At 57.9% G+C, this 5,850-nt stretch overlaps 1 long non-coding RNA gene across 1 annotated transcript; it reads right to left on the reverse strand.

The window, feature by feature from the left end:
• Positions 1-2,403: 2,403 nt before the first annotated feature.
• LOC141370069 (uncharacterized) lies at positions 2,404-4,834 on the reverse strand. Its single transcript, XR_012373768.1, has 3 exons — positions 4,687-4,834; positions 3,530-3,622; positions 2,404-2,897 (listed from the first exon to the last, which is right to left on the reverse strand). It is a non-coding gene; the product is annotated as an uncharacterized lncRNA (long non-coding RNA).
• Positions 4,835-5,850: the final 1,016 nt, after the last annotated feature.

A 5,850-nucleotide genomic window follows, 5' to 3' on the forward strand; every position in this document is an offset into this window, starting at 1 on the left:
TGGCTCGAGCCACCTCACAGAGTCCTGACCGCTTCCTGGAGCCCACTCGTGGGACCCATGGGCCCTTTTCCCCGCCTCTCCAGATCAGTCCCCTGCAGACCTCTCTCAAGGACTCTTGGCATCCAAGTCAGGTGTCCAGCTTTTGGAAGCTCTTGGAAACAAACAAATGGCTCTTGTGGGTTGTGAAGGTCCCCGGGAAAGGGAAACACAAAGCCTAGCTCCCTCATGGAAAGGAGATGACAGGGACACAGGGCTCCACACAGGACCTGTCCCACATAACTGCTCACCAGGGCTCTGAAGGGGACACACAGAGAATTACAATATGGAGTTCGATCCTCAACAGAAGCCTGGGAGGGTTGCAGATGAGGAAGCTGAGCCTCAGGGCGGATCCAGCTAAGGTCGTACATCTGGAAAATGGCAGGGCAGGGAAGGAAACCCAGACCTGTGCTTTGCACGCCCAGCTTTTCAGAAATAAGGCAACCTCACACCCATAACGGCATCTTCTCCGAGGGCTTACTAGAAGCCAGCCACTGCTCTAAGCGCTTCACATGTGACCCTGGGAGATAGATACCATTGTTTTCATGATCACTTGGGAGCACAGAGAGGTTAAGTGAATGTCCAAGGTCACAGAGCTGGAGGGTGGCAAAGCTGGGACTTGACCCTGGGCCATCTGCCCTCCGAGTCTGCCCTGCTGACCAGGACCGGGGTGCAGGGAACGATGGCTGAGAAAGGTGCCTGGCATCACACTTACCCACCTCCCAGGCAATGTCTTTCCTCTGCTCAGTTAGAGTGAGCTTGCTTCTGGAAGGCCCCAAAGACACACTTCGAGCGGTGGGCAGTTGGGGACTGTGATAGGCCTTTGGTGGGGGAGGACGGGGTCCTGGCAGCTGGTCCCGGGAAGGCAGGGCAGCCCAACAGGTCCTTGTGGGCGCCTCCCAGATGGGGATGGCAGGGAGGGTATAGAGGAAGCACAGGGCCCGCGGGAGCAGGCACCAGTGAGTGCCCTGGGGCTGGCAAGAGCCTAGGGGAGGGCAGGAGGGGAGAAGCTGACAGGTGAGGCTGGCTCCTGACCCACTTTGGGGATCCACCCAGGGGGCTGGGGGGGGGACACCCCATGCATAATGCATCTCTCCACTAAGCCCAGTCTCTCTGGAAGCTGGCTCCTTCTGCCAATGCCTGGCCGGCTCTGGGGTTCTGCTGGAGCTCCAGATGGCTGGGAAGGTGGGGGTGAGGAGGGGAAAGCAACCGCTTCCCCTGGACTCCAGACAGGATGTGGTCTGTAAGAAAAAAGGAGGAGGAGGCTATGGGGCCCCCATGCCCCCTGCTAGCTCCTTGCTGGGAGCTGCAGGAGAGGCAGGTGCGAGGAGCTGGACAGATCTCGGGGCAAATCCCAGCCCTGCTTTGACTTGCTGTGTGACATTGGGCCAGTTAACTCCCCTCTCTGAGTCTCAGGTCCTTCAGCTCCAGGTCCTCTGGGGAATAGAAGGCGATAAGGAGGAAGAAGTGGCCCAGGCGGGCCCCAGAGCGAGCGTGTTTGTCTTTCGCCGCCGTATCACCTTCATCTCAGGAAATATTTCCTGAGCACATTCCGTGCCGGACACTCTCAGACACACTAGGAAGAAGGGGTGGGTCGGCAGATGGGTGTGACACATGGCCCTGCTTTACCAGAAGAGCAGGACACCCGGGGGGCAAGGAACCATTATAACTCAGTGATATCCCTGCTGGTTCAAAGTGGCAGGTGTTTTATTCATACTCAATGTAGAAATTATCCTGTGCTTTGTTTTGCCAGGAGCAGTTGCCTAAGAAAAAATAATAACTGGGCAAATTTTCCCTGCCCACCGGCAGGGGGAGCAACAGCCTTTGGGGGAGTCTAGGGCTCCCTGGCCCAGGGCAGGGGCTGGGAACTGAAGGCCTTCCGTGAACTTCCACCCGGGCGTTCATCTCAGAGGTTGGGCCCATCTTTCTCAGAGTGTGGTCTGAAGACCCTCGGAATCTGAATGACTCCGAGCACGTACTGCAGCGGATTCCTGGGCCCTGCTGGTCCTCAGCTGCGGCAGCCTCTCAGGTGACCGGGCCCAGCAGTCTGCATTGTAGCAAGCGGCCCACATGACTCGGAGCAAGCGGAGGTCGGAGAAATCCTGCTCCGCCACCGGCGGGACAGGCTGGGGGCACAAAGTGCAGGATTGTGTGGTGGGCGTGGCGGGCTGGAGTGGGAAGCAGGGGAGGTCAGAGGCCAGGCCACACAGGACCCCTGAGGAGCCGGGGTCTCGGAGAGACTTGCCTCGGTGAGCCCTGGGGGACAAGCCACGAGCAGGGAGGCCTCGCAGCCCTGGGAGTAGTGGGGGTGGGGGGGCCCCTGCAGTGGGACCACGCTGGGAGGATGTCTCTGCTCCCTGCCCCCTGCAGTCCCACTTTTCGCCAGCGCCCGCAGGGACGTGGGGGCAGCACCGAGCAGGGCCCTCATGCCCTGCCGTTGTTCTCGAAGCGTAACCTGAAACTAAGACCGTTCCCATCTCGTGTTAAACAGAGATCAAGAAAAGAATGACTCAGTGACTTGCTCCAGGAATGGTAAGACTGTGGACTGACGGAAGTGTCCACTAGGGACCTGGTCTGGACTGCCCTCAAGGCCCTGCGGTCCCCATTGCCCCCCAGCGCAAAACTCTGCCCACTTTCCTCAGTCCCAGCCAATTCCCTGCCGGCTGCAAGCAAGCCTGGGTCCCCAAATCCTATCAGTACTCTTCCCCCATCTCCCCAGTTGGGACACTGCTGAGAGCCTGTCAGGTGGACTCTCCCTTTCTGCAAGAGGTCTGAGAAACGTAGCTTCACGTCATCAGCGGATGTCTGGTGTCTTTGGGGAAGTCCATGGTCAACTTCTGGCCAAAAACTGTGGTTGGTGTCTGTGATGTAAAAAGAAATAGATATGACCTTTGTCCCCTGAGTCTGGCATAGAGCCCTTAAGACCCTTGGAATTTCCCAAGTATTAGGAGTGTCATTCATTAGGAGTCCTTTCTGAGCACACCTGAATGTAAGCTAATGGGGTGACTCAGGATGGAGCCCCTAGATTGCCTCAGGATGGGGCTGGCCACCAGAAAGCCTGAGTGATTAAACGGTAGGAACATTCAGACCCAGACACAGACCTCCTGGAAATGGGAAGGGGGCGTGGTGGCCACAGATTAAGCTCCATAGAGATTGTCAAACAGCAGGAGAGGATGAGCTGCCGGGTTGGTGACCACAAGGAGATTCAAGAAGGGGGTGTGCTTGGAGGGCATGGAAGCTCCGAGCCCTTTCCCCCACACCTTGCCCAATGCATCTCTTCCACTTGGCTGTTCCTGAGTTTTATCCCTTATAATAAACTGGTAAATGTAAGTCAGTGCTTCTCTGAGTTCTGTGAACCGCTTTAGCAAATCGATCACACCCAAGGAGGGGGGCATGGGAACCTCTGATCCATAGCCAGTGGGTCGAAAGCCCAGGGGACAATGTGGGACTTGGGACTGGAGGGGCGGGTAATCTTGTAGGACTGAGCCCTTACCTTGTGGGATCTGATGCTATCTCCAGATACAGGGTGTCAGAATTGAGTTAAATCTGTGGGACACCTGGTCAGTATCCATGGACAATCGCAGAACTGTTTGGTGGTACGAGAAAAAAAAAAAAATGCACTGGAGGTCAGTGTGGCTTAGGAGAATAAAGACCCATCCACCTTCTTACACTCTGAAAGCACGGATTGAACCTTGCCTCCTGCATAATGGCCTGACTACGTTGGTGGAACGATGAGCCTCCGGAAGCAACCAGTCCTGCTGACACCTTGACTTTAGCCCAGGGAGGCTGATTTTGGACTTCTGACTTGCTGCAAGAGAACACCTGTGTGTTGTTAAGCCATGAGGCTTGCCGTAATGTGTTACTGCAGCAATGAGGGACTGTTACACCTGCCATATGGGATAAAGGCTCTGAGATGGGCCATGGGTGCTGGGCGCTCAGTCCACATGGAAGAAAACCTCGCCTGGGCTGGGGGGTGGGGACTTCTGCAGTTCTCAGGTGCCCAGTGACAGTTGGGGGAGGGTGTGAGGCCAGGTGGGAGGAGGGACCACAAGGCAGAGGGCCTCAGAAGCCGGGGTGCCACTGTAGGCTTGTTTCAGGAAGGTCGCTCTGGCTGCAGAGAGGTGGATAGACCATGGGGACCTCTGGGGGGCAGTCACCGTGGTTCGGGGAGCAGGACTGAAGGACAGTGTAAGAAAGGATGCATGTGGGGCGCCTGGGTGGCTCAGTTGTTGAAGTGTCTGTTTTCAGCTCAGGTCATGATCCCGGGGTCCTGGGATCGAGCCCCACGTCAGGCTCCATGCTCAGCAGGGAGCTTGCTTGTGCTCTCTTTCTCTCTCAAATAAATAAATAAAATCTTTAAAAAAAAGAGAAAGGATGCATGTGTGGGACAGGCTACCAAGGGAGGAAGAGGGCACCGTTGACAGAACCCAAGCCAGCGCCCACAAGAAGAGGTGAAGGGACAAGATGTGGGCAAGGGGGTAGAGGAAACAGGTTTGGTGGTGACAAGATGTGGTCAGCCCCGCCTTTTCTGTCTTTAATCCTCTCCCTCTCTGGGCCTCAGTTTCCCTGTTGGTAAAGTGATCCCTCACGGTGTCACAGCAAACAGTCAGTGAACCTGAGGCCACAGGGAGACCATTGCCTGCTTCCCACCTGTTTCCCCTCCTGGAGGTGTAGTTCCCGAGGGTGTCCACCAGAGGGCGGGGCGGCCCACAGCCTTCTTTACTCCCGGGCTTCAAGACCGCCCCGTGTTTCCACATGCGTGTGCCTGCACGACTGTGGCTCTCGGCCTCTGTGTCACTTTGGGTCCTATAGTAGGAGTTAGGGGTGCAGGAGGTTTGTCAAGGCTTACACTTGGGGCAGACAGGGAAGGAGGAAGCGGGATTGGCGGGGAGGGCGGCAGCCCCTGACACAAGCCACACAAAGCCCGCGCCAGCCCCAACCCAGCAGGGACCCCCGGGGCCCAGACTGTCAGTCTGAGGGGGTCCTCCGCGATCGCACAGGCGGGCCCCTGAAACTCGCTGTGTTCACACTGGTTGAGGGCTGTTTGGCGAGATAGGCCTTGTCTTAGCTAATGGAAGGTTCTGGAGGCTGTCACGGGGCTGCACCCCTGGAGGGGGTCTGCAAGGGCTTTCTTGCAGGGGGACAGGGGCTGCTGCAGCCTCCCCTCTCTCAGAGCACAGTGCTCCACAAACAGCCCGCTCCCCCTGTCAGCCCTTGCCCGTCGGTCCCCTCCGGCTGCCCACGGGAGGCCCTCCCTTTCGGGGACGGTGTTCAGGGCCTTGCGGCCAGTCTGCCGGGCCTTCGGACTCACGCACTCAGGGTGAGGGCAGAGCCAGGACAACCTGAGGCGCCCGCCCAGAGGAACCAGAGCCGAGGCCCCCTCACCGTGTTGTGAGGTTTGCAGAGATTAGCACCCACCCTTTGGGTTTCATATGGCACAGTCAGGATAATCTTCCCCACCAGCCCCCAGGGAGAGGATCCAAAATGGGAGTGCAGGAGGGGCCGCACGTTCCCCCAAGGGAATGGCACACAAAGGGCTCAAGAGCCCCGGTGGTTTTAAGGGGCTTGTGCGCTCCGCACACACACTCCCGCACAGCTCCACCCCTCGGTGCTGGTCCCAGGAAAGGGAGCTCTGAAAGGGGTTTTTCCGGAATCCGTGAGGCCTGAGGGTGCTCAGGGAGGTAAGGTTGTGCAGGAGGACTGGGCTGCAGATACTCTGCTGGGCTGTCTCCTCCCCTTGCCTCTCAGGCGCCATGATGCCCATCTGCCATCATGGAGTACTCCGCCGGTGCCGGCAGCTCCCCTCTCTTGGGT

Source organism: Callorhinus ursinus, unplaced genomic scaffold, assembly GCF_003265705.2.
Source record: "Callorhinus ursinus isolate GAN/ISIS: 27379988/994484 unplaced genomic scaffold, GSC_fseal_2.0 scaffold25, whole genome shotgun sequence".
In the NCBI taxonomy this organism is placed as follows: domain Eukaryota; kingdom Metazoa; phylum Chordata; class Mammalia; order Carnivora; family Otariidae; genus Callorhinus; species Callorhinus ursinus.